Here is a 22,030-nt window from a genome sequence, read left to right on the forward strand (position 1 = left end):
AGACCTTAAATAATTTACTAAAAATGGATTTAATGAATTTTGTAATGAAAAGACTGAACTACCCCTTTAAAATCTAGTTTGTTTTTCTCATTCAGACAACCCAACTTCAAACGTGTATATCTCTCTCATATGAACTTGAAAACTAGCTACTCGGTGGCGCTGGAAAGATAATTCAAAGACCTTAATTTAATATCTTAAAAACACCTAGGTCATCCTGTTCTAAGAATTAAGGCCGTTTGAAGTTGACCCAAAAATTTCACATGGCCAAACTTTCCAAATTTGATCTTTCCATAGATGGTTCTTTCTAATTTTAGCTCTTTCAAATAGCAGGCTGTTACAATATCTTCCCCTTAGGAAAGGATAAGGGTGTAACATCTAACATTTAGCTCAAACACCCAACAAGCAAATCTAATACATTTAGTATATCAATTAAAGAGTATTGAGAAGAGAATTAGTACCTTAATCTGGAATTTCTCTAGGCTCAAAGATATATGGATATCTCTTCTCATATCCTCCTCAGCTTCCCAAGTAGCTTCCTCAATAAATTGATTCGTCCACAGAACATTGACTGATGCCACTTTCTTGATCCTCAACTTGCGAACTTGGCGATCTAAAATCTGAACATGAATCTCCTCATAAGACAAGCTATCCTTATGTAACATTTCAAAAATCCAAGACGTGTTCTTGAGCCTAACATAAGTATCATAAGGTTTAGACACTGTTTTAAGTTCCATTTAATGCTTATAAGTAATTTGGGAAGTCTAGAAACCAAAACGTCCATGACGTCGGCAAACTAGTTCAATGAGGTACTAGCGTGCCTTAACCTATTTGACTAACTTTTTGAAGTCGGAAAATGATGAAAATTGGTGGAAAGGTTTATAAAATGTGTTTAAGTTGATACATGGTTGAAACGTCTGTGTACGACTCCCCAAGGACCAACCAAGGGCCCTTGAGGAGGACCCTTTCATTTTTGGGGTCAAAGACTGCCTAGGCAGTGTGCACCCACAAAGGCAGTCGACGAGGCGTGTATGGATCGACGGAGCATCGATACAATACGTCGGCCAACACATAGAATTTTTGGCTAATGTTCCATTTGGACCAATCTGTGAACTCATCGATGAAGTGCAGCACGGAAGGAGATAGGCTCGTCGACTCACAGACGGACCATTGGTCGAGTTCTCGTCTGTGACGGCCTGACTTTGCTACACGTTTTTGGTTGGTCACAATTAATTAATTAAGGGGTTAAGTCATTAATTGGGTTTAAGTGAATCCTAATTAAGTTAATTAACACCCCATATAAAGACCCCAACCCCATTAGACTAATCACAACTCACAAAACAAAACTCTTTTCCTTCTCTCTTGTTTCTCTCTCTAGTGAAGACTCCATTAAAGACCAAGCTAGGGGATGGTTATAGGGCTGCAATCACCAAGGTTTCTCCATCAATATTCATAAAAAAATAAGATATGGGATCTAATTCACTATTGAGACCTCTTTCCTCAAAGGGTTCCATCAAATTGATTTCCAAAGTTGAGTTTTCAAGTGGGTTTTCATCCAACGCAAAATTGATTTTATGAATTGATTTGTTTATGATTTATTTTGGATGTTATGAATACATTAAAATGTAATTTAACTCAATTGTGATATATCTTGATGGTTTGGTCTAGTTTGTAGAAGATGACCCTTAACTCTTAACCCTAGGTTATGATCTTGACATGAGTTATATTGTATTTGTTCAATTTACTCGGTTATTAATTGAATTAATACTAGATGATGTTGTTATACTAATCATTAATGAATCAGGCTTAATTGTAGTCCTATCATGCTAGTTCTTGAGAAGTTGATCTAGGTTATGAAGTATGTTGTGAATTGATTTAAGTATCTTGTCTTAAGTTATGATATAGTATTGAATTGTGATGTAGTGATTCTTATAGCCTTTTTATCATGTTGGTCATTGAATTATGATGATTATATACCCTAATTGGGTTGAATTAAGGGTTGATGGTAAGACCTTGATGATGAATTATGAAGGAGACTTGGTAAGTCTTGTGATCCCTATCCTTTACTTCAAATTGTGGTTAATTGTGATTAAGTCATGATATTATGTTGGAGTATGTCTTGTTTTAGGATTGATAGGATGATATGATGTTGAATTGAAATGTATTGGCTATGATTTGTGAGGTGTTGGCTTAAGATGTAAGTGTTATAAGGATGGTGAATGATTTACCAATGTGCCTTACTATGAAGTGATATGTAAATGTATTAACCTCACTTATATGAATTGTAATAAAAGGAAAATACTCATGCAATTCTTATTGAGATATTATGATGATGATGTTATACAAGGGTTAGACTTTATGACCTACAATAAGCTATGATGATTAATAAAGACATTAAAGACATTTCGAAAGGGACTCTAGCGTAGCACCGAGTGAACTAGAGTGAGGAGTGTCTCATCCCACATAGGGAAGGTAGGATCACTAATGTACTCTTGAGATTGGAGACTACAATGCATGTAGCATAAATAGTGTCCCAAATATATCTCCTAGTTCTTGAACTATGTTTCCCCTATAGGATTACTAGCTAGTGGATCCACGTATTTGTTATGTTCATGTTTTGGTACTACTTTGGCAAGTAGTTCGCCTTCTTTCGGTGTAGGGTTCCATGACATCGGATTCCACATTAGCTCATATAGTCTGTGTCAATTAGGGCAAGATGTTACCAAAAGGTAAAATGAACTAAAGGATTGAACTCTAACTAAGATGACCTAAGGGGTTCAGCTTAGTCTAGGTAGGGGTATGAGACTCTACCTAAACATTGCACTAGTTAGCCTTGAAGGGAGTCTTAGGAGGATGTTCTTATGTATGAGAATGCTTATAATGCTATATGACATGTATATGATGAACGTGCACATTGTTGATACTATGTGTTGATTGGTGTCATTTATTAATATGTGATGGTCTATATTGTTAAAGTATGATGTTATGTACTCTTAAATTTTATGATATGTGAAGTAGGATGTTAGTCATGATGCTTGTAGGGTTACTTGATTGAGTGAGGTTATGGTACTTTGATTTGTCATTGCACTTGTTGACTTGATAGGGATTCATGGGTAATTGTCTTGCTTTAATGATGTTGAAATGTACCCTTATTCATGCTTGTTACTATTATGACTTGATGATAAAATTACTTGGCTATGTATTTAACTATATACTACGCATGTTGACTTCACTAGACTTGATGTTGTTGTTATTGTGATGTACATGCCTATGACCTAATGAACATGTCCTAGTGGTTGGTATGGTCTTGTTGAACATGCATAAGTGTTTTCATAGTAAATTGCATGTCTTTATGAAATGTCCCTTTTCTTAGCGTGATTTTAAAGTATGTGTGCATATGGTCTAATACTTAGTAAAAATAGTATACTAACCCCATTTCTTCCTTTTTCCCAACATTTTAGGTTCCGGTCATTGAAGTGCCTTTGAAGACGACTTGAAGAAGACTTGGATCTCTTGATCATGCTAGTAGGGTAGGTCCTCACTTTTCGAGGGCAATACTAATATCAGGCTATGAAGTTGTTTTAGTATTAAGACTACTCTTATATTTCTTTCCTTTCATTGAGTACTAAACATTTGTATGACCTACATGTGGTCTTGTTATTGATGTATGGGCTAGGCCCAAATTTGATATACTCTTATTAGATGGTCATGAGATGAGACGACTATTATGACTATGTTATATTATATATAATTATGTGCAATAAAAGTAGAAGACTAAGTAATCTTCCTATAGGAAGGGTCTATGTATACTCGATATATATATATATATATATATATATATATATATACACACACACACACACACTATGTGTACGTAGAGGTCTATGTAAACATCCAAGTAGAAGTAATGAAAAGTTTTATATTTTCCGCTAAATTTGACCTATGAATGCAACGATGTAAACTAAGAAGATAGTCTTATTCATCAAAGAGGACGACAACGCCGGTTACGTCTAAGGATTATTCCCGGATGTGACACCTTAATACCAATGTCTTAAGTTTGTATAATCAATGATGGATCGCCCATACATGTTCTCAACATAGAAATGTGAAATGCTGGATGAACTGCTACTAACTCTTGTGGTAACTCCAACTCATAAGATACATTGACAATGCGTTTGGATATTTTGTAAGGACCAATATACCGGGGACTAAGCTTTCCCTTCTTATCAAATCTCTTAACACCTTCATGGGTGAAAATTTCAAGTCTGCCCAATCATCTACTTCAAACTCTAAGTCCTTTCTTCTAACATCGGTGTAGGATTTCTGACCACTCTGCGTTGTTTTCAACCTTTCTTGGATAATCTTAACTTTCTCCATAGATTGATGAACTAAGTTTGATCCTATCAAACCAGCCTTACCAACCTTAAATCATCCAATATGAGATTTGCATCTTCTCCCTTAGAAAGGTTTATAGGGAGCCATTTGGATGCTAGACTGGTAGCTATATTGTTATAAGCAAACTCAATGAGATCTAGATGATCATTATAATTACCCTTGAAATCAATCACACATGCCCTCAACATATCTTTTAAATTTTGAATAATGCTCTGCTTGACCATCTTTCTGAGGATAAAAAGCAGTACTCAAGTTCACCTTTGAACCCAAACCTTTCTGAAATGACTTCCAAAACCATGTAGCAAATTGTGAACCTCTATCTGAAACAATAGAAATTGGAACTCCATGAAGTCTTACTACCTCTTGAATATATATCTTGGCAATAATCTTATGCTGAATGGGTAGTCTTTACCGGCAAAAAGTGGGATTATTTTTTCATTCTATCAACAATCACTCAAATACAATCATGTTCTCTGCAAGACCGCAACAAGCCAGTAATGAAAATCTATATTGATTATCTATCACTTCCATTTCGGAAGTTCTGTATTCTTCTCTATACCACCGGGCCTCTGGTGCTCTACTTTAACCTGTTGGCGATTCAAACACTTAGCAACAAACTTTGCAATGCCCTTCTTCATACTGCTCCACCAATAAACCTCTCTCGAATTACCATATATCTTTGTGGAACCGGTATGGATAGAATAACTGGAGCTATGATCTTCCTCCATGATCCTCTCTTGGAGTTCATCCACCGTTGGCACGCACAACTTATCTTGATACCTCAATACACCATCTCACCCTTGTTCAAAAGCCATCGCATTTTGCTTATGAACATTTGCCTTTAATTCAAGAAAAATATGATCTTGGCCTTGATTTTCTTTCATTTCTAACACTAATGATAATTCAACCTCATTCATCACCACTACATCCCCTTCATTGGAATCCATTAAAAAAACTCCCAATTGTGCAAGTGTATGCACATCTTTTACTGGTTCTTTTTTTTCTTCCTCAACATGGGCAATACTACCAATAGATAACATACTCAACGCATCAATAACAATATTAGTCGTACTTTGGTGATATAGAGCATTCATGACATAATCATTGAGTAACTATAACCACCTCCTCTATATGAGATTAAACTCTTTCAAGATTCTTGTGATCGATGAGCACATCCATATGAACACCATAAAGATAACGACGCCATATTTTCAAAGCAGAATTACGACAGCCAACTCTAGATTATCGGTTGGATAATTCTTCACGTGAACTTTCAACTATTTGGAGGCATAAGCTATAACGTTACCATTCTGCATTAACACACAACCCAAACCAACTCTGTACGCATGACAATATACAGCAAAGCCTTACATACCCTCTTCTAAGGTCAATACTAGGGCAGTAGTCAACCTAGTTTTCGATTTCGGAAAGCTTTTCTCACAAGCTTCTAACCATTGAAGTCAACTTTGTCAAAGGGGACGAAATAAATAAGAACCCTTCTATGAACCTTCTACAATATCCATTGTTGACACCTAATTTTGACCGACCTTTAACCCTTTTAGGAATGCTATTCGATTAAATGCGTATTTTAAAATATATATTTATGAATTTAGAATTTTAGTCGATTTTGTACAAAAATTATATATTTTAGTATGTTACTTCTAAAATTATTGTAAATATTATTAAAATAATTTTTTAAATTATTAATAAATTTTGAATAATTATTTTATTCAAATATTTTAAAATTTAAGTGATTTTAATCATATAAAAAATTTATACTATTTGTAATATTTTAATTGGATAGCATTTATTTAAATTTCTCTTAAATTATTTAAATCTTAGCTCATTCTATTCCAATTTCTTTCAATTCCAGCTACTCCAGTTCCAATTTTGTTTCAATAGTAACCATTCTTTCATTTCAATTATAGCCAATATTGTTGAAATTTTGGTTATACCAAATCCAATGCAATCTAATTTAAGATTTAATCTTTTAATCTCAATTGTTCATTCTTTAAGTTAAATCCTAGATAAAATCGTAGCCGCTCATCTAAGCTAATCCTACGGTCATGATTTGATCTACCTAACCTTCCTATTTTATTTTCAATGAAGACCCATAAACTAGGAGACTTTCTCATTCTCTCCTTCTAAAAAATACAGAGCACCCACCGCCCCTTCCCTCTCACTATGCTCCGACGAAGACGCCACGATCAGACGCGGCGATGCCCCTCTATCCTCCCCTTTCCCTCTCCCGTCTTTTCTTTTTTAACCTTCTCCCTTTCCCGATCCTCCCTTCTTCTCCATCGCTTCTTTCTCTTTTTCTCCGAGCAGCAGCAGCAAACGCGAGACAGCAGCGGTGGCGGCGGTCAGTATCGTCCCGCCTCCTCTCCCCTATATTCAACTAGCCAGCGAGGACGAGCAGCTGTGAAGGCCATCCAGAGAGGACGAGCAGGCCACCAGCAGCTCCGGCAGCCCTGCTTATTCTCCTTTTCTCTCCTATTTCTGGTCATCGGCTACGATATTGGCCACATCAAATTATTTTGACCAGGACGAATCCGTACAGATCTGTCCCAGGTATGAATTCTTTTTATTTAACTTATTGTTTTCTTTAGAAATCACTGTACATGTTCTTACTAAACTTGAAATTTGGTTGACTCAATTAAGTCACTTTTGTGTTCATCAATTAATTATATATATGAATGTTGTTGTTTGCTTGAATGACAATCCAATATGTGATATGTTATATCACTTTTGATTCATCTAATTGCTGGAAATCAACCTTAAAATGTGTTGGGCACTTGATTTTTTTTGAAAATTATAATTAATTATATGAGTGACTCTTCGATTTTACTTGTTTTGATTGTAGTAAGTAATTATAACAAGGTAGTATGGTTTGGACTGATTTGGTTTTTTTTTCTTTTAAAAATTATTTACCTTGGCGGATTTTCTGTAATTTTATCAATTCGCTCAATTTGCTGACTTGTGTTAATTGATTGTCTACCTTAGGCAAAACTTTAGTAAGATGCTTATTTGTTTATTTTGGTGAAATATTGCTCGGTTATGGTAAAAATAATAATGGAAAAGGGTCAAATATATCCCTAAACTATTCGAAAAGGTTTAGATATACCCCGTTTAAAGTTTGGTCCATTTATATCCTCGCCGTCCAACTCTTGGTCTACATATGCCCTTTTGGGCGTTAGTTGGCCAACTCAAAATATCAAACTCATTTTACTTTTATTTGAATGCCAAATGGATTTTCCACATCATTTTTATGTATTATCACTTGACATTTATATTCAAGGATCCTTGCGGAGGACGAATCAAGGCCTGAAGTTGGTTCGTCGAGCAAGAGGAGAGAAGGATCAACAAGGATTTCTCAAATATGCCACTAAACTATTCAAAAAAGTCAAGATATACCCCGTTTAAAGTTTTGTCCATATATACCCTCGTCTTTCAACTTTTGGTCTACATATTCCTTTATGGGTGTTAGTTGGTCAACTCGAAGTATCCAACTCATTTTACTCTTCTTTAAATGCCAAATCTATTTTCCACATGATTTTTATATATTATCACTTGACATTTATATTAAAAGAGAAAGGGGTCTTTTATGCCCCTAACTATCCGACCTAATTTTAAAACACATATACGACCCGTCTTTTAAATAATCTATACAACTCGATCCCTTTTTTAAATACCCTATATGGGTCGGGTTAGGGCATAATTGAACGATTTAAAAGGTAGTGGTTCAAAGGCAAACACTGTCGTGCTTTGATTGGAACCGTCCCAGGAATCAATGGCACGACAACTGAAGGAAAAGGAAGTCGAGGTTTGAAAAGCGTTTCGGCGCAATGCAGAGATGTAGGCGCAAACCTGGCAGGCAAGGGCTAGAGCGGAGGGATTCACCGCAACAACGTTACAGACACAACTGCAAGCTGCAGCACGCGATGATGATGTAAATAACAGAATAACTTTCACACATATATGAGTTGGATTAGGGGCATAATTGAACCGCTTAAAAGACGGTCGTATATGTGTTTTAAAATTGGGTCGGATAGTTAGGGCATAAGTGACCCCTTTCTCTTTTAATATAAATGTCAAACGATAACATATATAAATGATGTGAAAAATCCATTTGGCATATAAAGAAATGTAAAATGAGTTGGATATTTTGAGTTGACCAACTAACACCCATAAGGGCATATGTAGAACAAAAGTTTGACGAGAGGGTATAAATGAACCAAACTTTTAACGGGGGTATATCTAGACCTTTCGAATAGTTTAGGGGCATATTTGACCCTTTTCCCTTTAATATAAATGTCAAGTGATAACACATAAAAATGACGTGAAAAATTCATTTGGCATTCAAGGAAAAGTAAAATTAGTTGGATATTTTGAGTTGGCCAACTAACAGCCATAAGGGCATATGTGGACCAAAAGTTGGACAGCGAGGGTATAAATGGACCAAACTTTAAACGGGGGTATATCTAAACATTTTCGAATAATTTAGGGGCATATTTGACCCTTTTCCCAAATAATAATAAAGAGGACTGATTTTACCCTCTACTTATTAAGGAAGATATATTTGATTGAGCTAGGAATAATTTTGCTGATTTAGTTTCTCTTTTGAATAAGGAAAATATTATATTAATTGAATCCTAAATTATCTCTTTTCTTAAATAATCTTGTCTAAATCAATTTACTATCTGAAATTATTCTTTCCTTGCTTGTTTTACATGGTGTATTATGGAACTGCTATTGTTTACCTTAATTAAAAATAGAACTGATTGCTTACTTGTCTATATTTGGTAAAAAGATAATATTGATTTAGCTCTTCTTTATTTACGAAAAATAATATTACTCTTACTAAATTTATTCTTCTTTTGTTAGATTTGTTACTTATTTATATTTGGTAAAATATATTTTAAAATTTTGATTTATCTCTCCTTTGAAATAAGCAAAATGTAATCTTTTATTGATTCCTTAAAATATATCATTTCCTTTTAAACTGTGCCCCAATTCACTATATAAAGAGACCCCTCTTTTCATTATTCAACACCAATTCTACATTACTCTTAACTCACATTCTCTCATTGCTCATACTTGAATACTAAAAATAATATATTGCTCTCTACTCTTAAAAGGATTAGGATTTCGATAAACATGCAAGTGTTCATTTTGCTATTTTACTGTGTTCAGGTCGAAAGTTGGATTACGCTGTCTCTATTGCTGATAATCTTTTCTGTGTAACTAGTTAGTGTTCTTATTTAGTATTTATGATAGTTTCGCGTTCATATTTATGTGAGCTTTTGGTGATATAGGAAGCATCCGAGTTAGTATTCTTATCCTTTCTCTTAATGTAAGGTCTTATATGTTGAAACTCATGTGTTGGCCGTGAATAATTGTGTGTTTCTATCTATGTAGTCATGATTTCTTGTCTTTAGTATTTTTTTTAGCAGGTTTGAACTTAAGGTTCAAGATTTAGAAGAGTGCCAAGAGAAGGAAATACTAGACGAGTCGATTTTAATTGATTTATATTTTGTATATATATATATATAATTATTACTTTGTAATAATTTTCAGAAACTCCTAACGCTAACTCTATATATATGAAATGAATATGGGGGATCGTCAAAGGGGAGGGTGATATACGTGTTACTCGATACTTTGTCGCAACTTATTTATTTAGAAATCATGACTATAGGTGCTACTACATTTTGACCTTTCAATCACATAGATATCATACTCATAGAACTTAACTAATAAAGTCAAGGTTAATTAATTGTTTTAAATAATTCTTGCATATTTCAATAACTTAAGCTTGTTAGTTCATTAATCAAGTTCTACTTAATATTAAATTACTAATAATATTATCATGTCTATAATTATTGAAAAATCATGTTTACATTAATTAACTTATTGTGAATGTGTTTAATTTATAATAATCTTAAACTCTTAAAATTTTGTCTTCTATGTTAATTTTGGAAATCGATTAATAATGAACTAGTCACCATGCTATGGGTTTTCTGAATGATATATTAATTTTATGCATGCTTAATAATTGTTTTCAGTTTTTTTTTTAGAAACTTGTTAAGGGTTTTTAAAATAATTAGATTCTAATGACTTGCATGTTAAAATTAGATTCTAATGATTTTAGTAGGTTAATCGGTAAGATCTTAATAATTTATGTTAATAATTTTTAGCATGTCTTACCACGTAGAAATAATGCCTATAAGGATTAAAAAAGTATTTTATATATCATTTGGAGTTAGAAATCATGCATTTAGATGATGCTCCAATGTTTTGACTTTTCAAACACATAGAAATTCAATTTATAGACTTTTAAATAATTTTCAGCATATTAATAATTGAAATAAAATTTGTTGTGCATATTTTCTTTCAACTTTAAATAAATGAATCAGCTAATAACCGAATTTGCAACTTAAATTTGCACTAATAATGCAATATTCTATTGCTCTTTGAAAAAAAAATATAATATGCTGCATTTAACAAACTACTTGACTTTTAAATTAGTATATTTTATTGTGATAATCATTACATTTATCAGTTATTGACTACATTAATTTTCTGCCCCTTTTCTTATAAAATCTTATGACATGATTATTTTGTTTTTCGAAGTCATTGTTGAATCCTCCTTTCAAACTTTGAGTTAATTATGACATTTCTAAAATCTATAAGAACTATCTCCTAACCTATCGTTATTGGTAAAGTCAATGGAATTATGAGGTCTAATTTTCATTTTTAAATTAAGCCGACGCGTCCCTGAGAGTACCACCTACCCATGATTTTCAAAAGGGATTATGTGTATTTATATTTTAATATTTTTGTGCTTATGCATAAACTAAATCTTTTTAATCATTTTAAAAATATAAGCTATTACTTTTTTTTTTCTAAAACTGACCTCAAATCAAAATTGTTTCTATGATGGAGGGGCGCCATTAACAATATCTTGGTATTATCCCTATAAAGAAACAAACAGTTTTTTAAAAAAAATAAAAAATTAATTTTTAAAGCGTTATTCTTTGTACATTTTATTCTTGTTTGGGGTAGTTTTAAATTAAAATTGAATTATTCTCTATTTAATTGTGAAGATTTTGTCTTCTGGCTTATCTTCTATAATATATTTAATGTTTTATTTATTGGGATGACTTAGTCTTGCATGCTTAACTAACTAATTAAAATAATGTGAGCTAATTGCTTACTATTTGTTTAAACTATTATCATCTAGCCTTGCATGCTTAATTAATGAATTAAAATAATAAAATAACTTTGACTGTTTAATATTATGTTACCACCTAGTAAGCATGACTAATTAACTAACTAAATAATGAAATGACCGCATTTGCTACTTATAACCCTCACATAAATTGCATGAGATACGACCAAGACTCTCATTTGTGGACCTCAAGGGATGCCTAATACCTTCTTCTCGATGTAATTTGAACCCTTACCCTGATATGCGGCTCGTTGACCTTAGTTTCACTTAATTAGGTTAGATGGGTGCCATAATGCACATTAATTCATTAGTTGGCGACTCTTCAAACCAAAAGCCCAAAAGACTTGTTAGGTCATGCATCAAAATGTGTTTTTGCAAAGAAATAAGGCGCGACAGAATGGCGACTCCATTGGTGATATTAAATTCTTACCATTACGTGTTTCATGCTTATGTTGGGTTTATAATACTAAGTCACTTCATTGTTTGTTTGGGTATAACCATGCTAAGTTGTTATTGACTTTCTTTGTTTACTTGATTTCCTTATATATTGTATTTTTCATGTCCCACCCTTTCTCTCTCCCTTATTTGTTTATTATCATGTTTCACCCTTTTATTTTTTCTTATTTGAAGTATTTTCATGTTTAATCATTATTTCTTTAATTATTTGTTTAATTTATGTATTTGTTTAATTTATGTATTTACTGCTTTATTTAAAATTGTTATGTGTAACTTCTTTCTACCTAAGTGCTAAATGTTACTGCTTTGATTACTGACATTCTGCTCATACTTTCCCCAATTGGAACCCTCTTTCTTTTTTTATTTTGTTCTCGTGATGGTGTGTGATTCACATCTCACAAACACTCCAATTCTTTTCAAACACCCTTATTAGAGAGATTGTTGAGGCATGACTGATGCAGATAGTTTTACTACTGTGGAACCATGTGCCTTCTCGCATAGAATCCCTTTCGAATCCGTGTCAAGTCAATTCTTAGAAATCTTGATTAGATCATACATGCTGCATAAGCCCTAGGTGGTTTGACCCCCTTTATGTCAATCCACATAATTATTAGTCACTTTATCGTCTAAAGGGCCCCAACAAACTTTAGACAAATTGCATACTTATATGTCAATGTGATCATAATAATTAAATCAAGCCAAGTTTGCAAAAATGAAGTTTAGAAGTTGTCTGTTGTTTTGTTTGTATAGTCATGAATTCTTTCAACTCCTTAAACCCTCATATGGTCATAGTGAATTACAAACTAGGGAATTGGTGGATTAATATGAAGAGAGACCGCGAAAGAGAGATTTGTCAGTTGTTGGGTGGTCTTACTTTCCTTATCTTCTTCATACCGAACCGTTACTTGATTAGGGTCGTGCTGGAATTTTAGGACCCTACGAGGATGGTTTTCAGATTTGTAGATTTTGACTTGACACCAATAATTGAAAAGACTAGTCGTTTCATCGACTTTTCCTACTATGAGTATGAAATGATGGTACGATATAAGCAAAAATCTGCAAAGCTCCTCAACAATGTTTTATGGGTTTTCAGTGACACTTGAACCAATAGGATTCATCCCTAAGAACTCACTGATCCTTAAAGAATCATCCACTTCCTGTTGATTCTCTCTCTGTCCAACATAACCAAACTTGATTCAACATCCGGATAGTTTTCCAAAACTCAGCATTAATGGCCTCTCCTTGGGGTTTCACTTCAGGTGCATTAGCAGGATGACCTCTAACAACTCTTCATAGAGGCATGATTTGAAAGACACACACAAGAATGAGTTATAAGATACTTTTAGAGATAAACTTTATTGCACGAAATGAGTATGAAAAAAGTGTCGCAGCCTTCTAATTATAGATTTGGCGCGCTTCACACCAATAATGAGGACTCTACGAACGTGGCTTCATAGACTCTATATGACTCTTGAACGTTGTGCTTGGATACCAAATTTGTTACGCCCCGAGCCTACACCCTGGATGGACTTGGCACTTGAGAACCATTGTTGGCCCCAAGCTAACCCCTGCCTGGCTTAACTCATAGAGGAGGACTTACTCATGATAAAAGATACTTTAAAACGTAAACTAAACTCTAAATAGATAACTTAGTATGAATAAATAAACATTCACTAGCCAAAATGACACTCAATCTCAAATATCAAAATAGGAACGGAAAGACTCAAAACTAATATCAAATAACTATCTATGAAGCTTCTAACAACTGATATGGTTGTTGGGAAAAGACCCACGAAATTCTAATGAACTAACTGAAAGGGGTCATCCGAAAGCGATGAGGCTCACCAATAACACCAAAGATCAACTAGAATCAATGATGCGCTGAATGTTGATCCTCATTACCTGTATCTTCATCATAAAATGATGAATTCCAACTGGTATTAGTACATTGAATGTACGAGCGTCCAAGGGAAATAGACATAAGCTTGAAAGAAATCGATGGAACATACCTGGTCTCAACTCAAGTCATTTCAATATAAAGCAATAATGTAAATGCAATATAAAGAAAAGAAAAGATTTTAAAACATGGATAACAACTCTGTGTATTTAGAAAGACAATGGTAACTCAATTTGTAAGCAAGGATACAATATAACTCTATTTGTATGTGAAAATATAAGTAATTAATCTTTGTGTATATCAGAATGCAAAATATACCTGTGGGAGTTTCTCTAACCGACAACCATAACTTAAGAGCTATTCATGATACAACGTGCTGCCTTACGCTGCCAGGACCTTCTTATAACTTGCTAGAGGTATAAAACTTAACTACTTAATGGATCCACTAGTCTATGCTAAAAATCACAAAGAAATCATCTAAAAATTATGAACCTTTCTACCCATGATGGCTACATGGTTTATGGAGTCTTTGAGTTGTCTGAAGCCTCTCTCATATCGGTACTCAATACTACTCCCAAAATATAACTAGCTCATTTGTATAAAAACATCACTCTTTTTATGGTTTGATATAATTAATCAAAACTAGCCCAAAGGCTCTCTATGAAATTAGTGTTTCCTCTCTTTCTTTGTCAGGAAAGTATTTACTCTTTACTGAAAACTAGCTCAAAGGATCTTTTGAAATCAGTGTTTCTATTCATTTTTAAATGTGAAAATATTAACTTTTTGGGAATGTATAGTCCCATATACTATTTTGAAGAAATAAATTTCAATTGTTACTCTTTACTCAACTCAAACTCAAGTCTTAAAACAAGTGTAAATCATATGCAAAAGGCTTCTGAAAGGACTCTAAGAACTCTCTATACTTGGCTCTTAACTATCCTTGAATTTGAAATTTATGGACTCAAGGTTCTGATTTGTGATAAGAAAGATCCTGTGATATTTAAGAGTGCTTTAAATTAAACATGAGAAACGATTAAGAAATCACTGCCTGGAAGCAAGTCCACAACACGAATATGCATTTTAATATTTGGTCATGAAATAAATTTTGAGGCAGAAGGGTCTGTAGCCTCTCCACAACGCAGAGAGAAAAGTTTCAATCCCAAGGAACAGGTCTGCGAAGCGGACCCGGTACACTGATTTTCTTGACTTTTTCCTTCTTCATTTTCCAACCACAATTCACCTAAGTTTGATTGTTTTTGTCAATTCCTCTTTAGATTCAGTACCCAACACATATACACAAGAATACACTCCTAAACTAATCTAAAATCGACACGATTCCATCAAGAACTCAACAATCCAATAAAATCTCAAGAACGAAAGTCAATTTCAAGAACACAATTCAAGATCATTAAACTTTCAACTTTCTAGAATGAATTTTGCTGAACTAAACATGATTGGCGCGTGGGTGAATGAACTAACGCCATCAAAGTCTCAGATACTTCTTTAGAGATCAACGCTTTAATGAAATGACTTCGATTCTGCAAGAAATCTCCCAGAACACTTATCTTTTCTCCTCTTTTCTCTTCTTGAATTCTTTCTCTAAAATTCCTAGTGTGAAATTTGAGTGCGTAAACTGAACTAACTCAGTTTGGAACCTAAATAATTTACTTAAAATGGGTTTAATTATTTGGGTAATGAAAAGTCCAAATTACCCCTTTAAAATCTGGTAAACTTTCCTTTTTCATTTACAACCCAACTTCAAACAACCATATCTCCCTTATACAAACTCAAAAACTAGCAAACTTGGTTGAGATGGAAAGATAATTCAAAGACCTTTTATTTAATATCTTATTGAACACCTAAATCATCTTGTGTTGAAAGTTATGGTCGTTTGAAGTTGTCCCAAAACTTATACTTATCCAAACTTTCCTAACTTTCCAAATTTGATCTTTCCAAAAATAGTTCTTTCTAATTGTAGTTCTTTCAAATAACGAGGTATTACAAGTCAAGTGTACTAGTATGTTTTAAGGTATTCGCGGATGGTAAAGGCAGGATAAAAAGAGTTGAGAAGTGTATAGTCTTATCACATGTTTCTTGCTAGTTGATTTCTTTATATTATGCGGTGGGTATCGGGTTGACGAATGATGCCTACCAGTACGTGCGGTTTCCATGGATACTACTCTTGCTATGCATTTTGGGTTAGTATGGTTGTAAGGTCAATGATGTTTCATAGGTGAAAATGAAGATAATCTCCAATAACTTCTACTCTTCCTTTTTTACACTATCATATAAGAAACTCTTGTACCTATTTAGACTAGATCCTTGAAGATGTTGTTTATTTCGTAAACTTTTAACCTTGGTATGTTTAAAACATTTATTCTATAAAAATCTCGTGAAATTCCTGTTATCTCACATTTTTAAAATTTTTCGCATGTTGTTAACCGTTTAGGAATCAAGGGTTCTCCTAGGCAGGTGTTAGAGTAGGTGTCCGCACGACCCAGTGGGTTGGGTCTTGAAAATTAATATCAAATCCAAGGTTACCAGTCTCCTAGTATAAGAGCAAATGTGTAATAGACTCCTGCAGTTTGGTATGTTGACGTCGACATCTAATCTTTAGGAAATTATGAAGCATTCTAGTAAATCTTTTCATTTCTTCTCTCATTTTGTGCGAGTTGTCACTTTTGGTATGACTTGAGTCCAATTGGTATCTGTAACGACCCGCTAGGTCGTTTTCAAAACTAGGACTAGTTTGACTCCATTTAAAAATTTAAAGGGGTATTTTTAAACTATTAGATAACTATGAGTACCCAATTGATGAAACTTTTATTAAATAAGTAATATAGATAATAGGTTAGTGAGGTTTCACGGTTAATAAACTCTTGTTTAGAAAAAAAAAATGGATGCGAAACCTTACCACAGGCGACCAGCGAGAGGGAGAAAAATCATAGCCATTGTTCAGGTAAAGATATGAGATATACGTTCTTTTCAATTCTATATATAGTAATATATTGTCGGAGTGCTTGGGATTATGTTATTCTTTTATGCTACATTGATAATGGGTGATAAGAAATAATGGGTAAGTTGGTGATGATTACTAAATTATATTACATTGTTAGCAATTGGGTTAGTATTCAAAAATATATATATATATATAAAAATCGATCGAAGTCGAATAGTTGAATGGCTGCAGGTTAATGTTTTCTGTGATTTTGTCAAAAGAATTTATTATATATATTGTTAGTTTCAGAATGGTAGGAATAAGATTGAGCCAATCATTGTCAATGATTGCCAATGATTGGAATTTGATAAATATTCTAGAAAATTGGCACTTGTTTACAAATGGGTTTCTGCAAAAAAAAATAATAATAATAATGTATACAATGATAATAGATTTTTTAATTGGTAATTAATTATTAGGTGTTATTTTATATGATCTAACATTGAATTTTAGTCCATTTGAAGAGGTTAGAGTTAAGTTCTTGGCTTGAAATTTAGCAAGTATGAAAAATTTGGCATGCCAATATATATCAAGATTTGGAGTTTGTTGAAAAAAATGAGTGAGTGTTAGCGTCTATGATAGACATATAATAATTTGAATGTCTACAAAAATTGCTTACTTACGAATATTGCAAAATTGGTAGATTGGGAACGTTCCGAAACCTTGCGAAAAGGAAAGGAAAAATCTTAAAAGATTCGTGGCACAAGTTCGGCATCTAAGGTATGTTAAGACTTTTTAGACTTGTTGAAGGACGTTTTCCTAATTAAAGATTAAAAATGAAAATAGACAATGGAGTAAGGGAAAAAAATGGTGGTCTCGTATCAATGGTGTGACGGGCATTGGTACGAGTACCGGTGTTATAAAACGGAAAATTACTATTATAGAATGTGGATTGAAATTTGAGAATGCCAAAGCATATGGGCATTAGCTGATATATTATTGACTTGAATTCCTTGTGTGATTGTGTTTTATTTATTTCACCCGTATAGTTGTGATAATTGAGGTGGTTATGTATTATGTTCATATTGATTGATTGAGATGCATCATCATCCCCTATATTGAAATAATATTGTGTACATGCATAGACATGAGATTGAGTATAAGTTGGGCACGTGGAGATCGTCCGTGCTGGGGATGGTGAGATGTTAAGATTGTAATTTGGGCACGTGGAGACCGTCCGTGCGAAAATTGTTTGATATTATGATAGTGCGTTGAGATCGTCCGCACAGACACGTGGAGATCGTCCGTGTCGGTATATGGACCTCGCGAGTCCCCCATGGGTCATGAACTCTCGATGTATTTCCGAGGAGTATCATGTATATACGGTTGAGTGAGTACTGGGTATTCTGAGACATATCATTACATGGTATCATATTGCATTGCATTTCATCCCATCATTCATTCTTGATGATTTTATGTTTCGTTTGGTGTTTGGAAAATACTTAATGTTGATTTCCTTTATTGATGAAACTTAAATAGTAAGTGTAATATATATATATATATATATATATATACTTGTATAATCTAAGAATTTATTTTCTTATATAACTCCCGTCACTACTTCTTCGTTGTCGGTCAATGAGACATACTGGGTACACGTGGTTTCGTACTCATACTACACTTGCTGCACTTTTGTGGTGCAGATTGAGTGATTGACTTTCAATTTGGGAACGTTCTTCGAGATTGGATATGAGTTTGAATTATCTTGGAGTTGTGGTGTGCTGTTTGGGATATTCTGCGGCCCACACCTTCAGTCTACCTCTATTTATTAGGTTATTTTGTTATGCTGATAGGATAATTCTTATGTTTAGATTTTTATATTAGTTTGGAATTGTATCATATTGTAGAAGCTCTTGTACTTATGACACTAAATCTTGGGGTAGTTTTATTTATATTCCGCATTTATTTGAATACTTAGTATGTTAGATATTAGTTTGATACTTATCTTTCTCACGTTTAAGTTGAATTGGTGATACTTGTTGGGTTGGCTTACCTATCGGTTGGGAACATAGGTGCCATCACGACTCGTGATTTTTGGGTCGTGACAAATTGGTATCAGAGCCCTAGGTTCATCGGTCTCACGAGTACAAGAGCTGAGTCTGTAGAGTCTTACGGATAGGTGCGGAGACGTCCGTTACTTATCTTTGAGAGACTACAGGACTTTAGGAAACTTTCTTCTTTCATTCCTAATCGTGCGTGTGTGGTTTGGTTTAAGGTCAAAATTCTTGTTTCATTCTCTCACCAACGGTGAGGAGACATTTTCAAATTTGACATTTGTGGTAGGGGATGATATTATGCAGTTTAGTACGTAAGTTGTGTGGTTATAAAAATAACTTAGTATTGAGCATTTCGAATTTTAATAATGAAATTGACGAGGTTTGAAATAGTAAGAACAACTTTCTCAAGGTGTGATTTAGACAAGGATACTTGAACTTCATTTGAATTTACTAGGGACAATTTTATAACATGTGTTTATGATATGTGAATAATTTAGTAATGAAATGGTATATGTTGATGCCTTGAAGATAATGATAAGATTAGGAACATTCAATTGATCAAATAAGAGTTTAGCCATTATGGTAAGGCTATGGGAAAAAGTTGAGTAGAGATATAAAATGTGATCACTTATCATGATGTTGAGAGACTAAGATTTGTTATAAGATTTGTATGACATATTTCCCTTTTTATCCTTTAGAGTGGAGGTATATTGAAGATAAATTGAATAGTTCAAGTTGAATGGCACGATGACCATATTGATATTTCATTTGATAGAATCAACAAGGTGAGTTAAGTTAAATACATCAAGAGATTATAAAAGGCTATACTAATATCGACTAGCAAGAATATTTTAATGAATAATTAATGATAAATAGTGATAAATTCATATTGCGGGGAGCTTTTTATATATTGAATTAAGGATCAGTAATATTGTTGAAATTGAGAGGGGAGAGAAAAAAAATTCTTTTGTCAAAGGATGTTGGAAAGGATACTTGTATGAAGCTATATGAGAACACTTGTAGAGATGGGTACAAAATAGTTATGAATCAATACACAGATCATAGAACAATACAGTGATGATTGGTTATATTACCTCCGCAAATAAATAACTGTATTTGAGTAACCTGGGTTGTCCAAAGTATAGTTCGATATGCTCTCGGTTGACTATAATTTTATTTCGAAAGTGGATCTACTTTATTTTACGTAAGTATGTACCTTATTTTGAATCTGGATATGCTTTGTGACCTTTTCTCTTATGCCTATACATATTCCTACACCTGTAGATGGTTCTTAGTGGTAGATCGATTACATCGATCTTATATTGACTTAATAGTATATGACACGTGGAAAATCATAGTTATTTTATATGAGGAAGATTTAAACATCATTTGGTTATGGATTGAATTTCTCATTGTCATGAAATTTATGACTATAAGTGTAAGACACTAACTTCAAATATTCTAATATTTAAAAATTTAAGTGGCAGGATAGTATCATTACCCATTTAAGAAAGGCATCATTGTCTCTAAAGTTTCACTGTGAGGAATAAGGGTTGCTTCACCTATTCGTCTTAAGTTGTGATACTAGTGATGCTATGTCTCTTTTAGAAATCATTTAAATGGTGCAAGAATTTTTTTTAAGGGCATTCCATGTGAGATTGATATAAAAAATTAGTATTGACTTATAGTTAAACACTTGGCCTATTTCTATTATTTCTTATTGGAATACTTTGATAAATTTGAAAGAACGATAACAAGACTTGTTGAGTAAGGAATTTTGTTGGATCAAGTACATTTTTATTGGGTGTTTCTATCATATTGAGATTCCTTTGTTATTATTTTCATCTAGAATATATTGGTATACTCCCATAGTAGGAAGGATCACGAGCATTATTTGAGGATGATTCTCTAGACTCTGAAGAAAATTAAGCTTTGTTCATGTTTTTTTTTAAGTGTGGATTTCGATTAGTTTGGTGGCATGGTTGAAATGTAAGTGACCAAGAAATGTATTAACAGGGATCCCAAGAGAATTGAGGCAGTTTGAAATTGGGACTGGCCTATTTTAGCTATGATATTTGGATTTTCTTACGCCTAGTTGGTTAGTATCAATGGTGCTCGCATTCATTACACATGCATTAACTAGATTAACCTAGAAATAATCGGCTTTTCAATGGTTTGATGTGTGTGAGGTGAGTTTTCTAAAGCTCAATGTTGGGCTATTGCCCATGTTTCAACCAAGGGGCTCATCGTCTAATCCTACTTGAAAATGAATTGGATTTATTCTCTTTATTTTGTTTTCAATTCTATTAGGAAAAGGATTTGAATTGTAATCCTATTTCCAGTTGGTTTTGACTTGTAAGAAAAAAAAAAAAACACAACTCTATAAATAGAGGATGGTCTTGAGGGAATAACTCAACTACTCAGTAGTATTTCTTTTGAAAGACTTTAGGACATAATAGATTTTTTTTTAGAGAGCTTTTAACAAGAGAAGAGAGAGGAGAGAAGAGAGAAGAAAAAGGTTTGTTTTGCTGCATTTTTCCCTTCGACCAACAAACTTCAGATTGTATTTCCTGATTAATTAACCGTTGGATCGAGCTGAAATTTGGATTGAGTGTTCGTGACATGTTAATGGTTGATTTGAACGGTGGAGATCGAATTCAGAGGTTAGTATGATACTGTTTTTAGGCCCGAACAACAGCTGTGTTTGGATGGTCTTTCTTTATATTTATCTTTTGGTTGGGTATTAATGAAGAAAGGTAAGTAATAGCTTATGCTTCGAGATAGTTGAAAGTTCAAGACAAGAACTGTCTTAGTTATAGCTTAAACTTGGTGGTGGTGGTGCTTGCATTAAAATTGTAGAGGCATTTATTTATAGTGTGTATTGCGAGGTGTTTAGTATAAGTTTTAATAAGAGAAATCTAAATTTAATACAATGGATATGGAAGTTTCTCAAGGATTATGGAATGATTAATCTTTATCGTATGGACAAAACAAATGTGCTAGTAGATTACTTAGGGCGAAATACAGTGAGTATGGGTAGTCTACCTTTGTTACATGAG

General features: G+C 33.4%; 1 long non-coding RNA gene across 1 annotated transcript; it reads left to right on the forward strand.

Annotated features, from left to right (window-relative positions):
* The first annotated feature begins 6,513 nt into the window (after positions 1-6,513).
* On the forward strand, positions 6,514-10,115 carry LOC107005639. Its single transcript, XR_001454913.2, has 2 exons — positions 6,514-6,963; positions 9,831-10,115. It is a non-coding gene; the product is annotated as an uncharacterized LOC107005639 (long non-coding RNA).
* Positions 10,116-22,030: the final 11,915 nt, after the last annotated feature.

This window comes from Solanum pennellii, chromosome 12 (genome assembly GCF_001406875.1).
Source record: "Solanum pennellii chromosome 12, SPENNV200".
NCBI classification, from domain to species: domain Eukaryota; kingdom Viridiplantae; phylum Streptophyta; class Magnoliopsida; order Solanales; family Solanaceae; genus Solanum; species Solanum pennellii.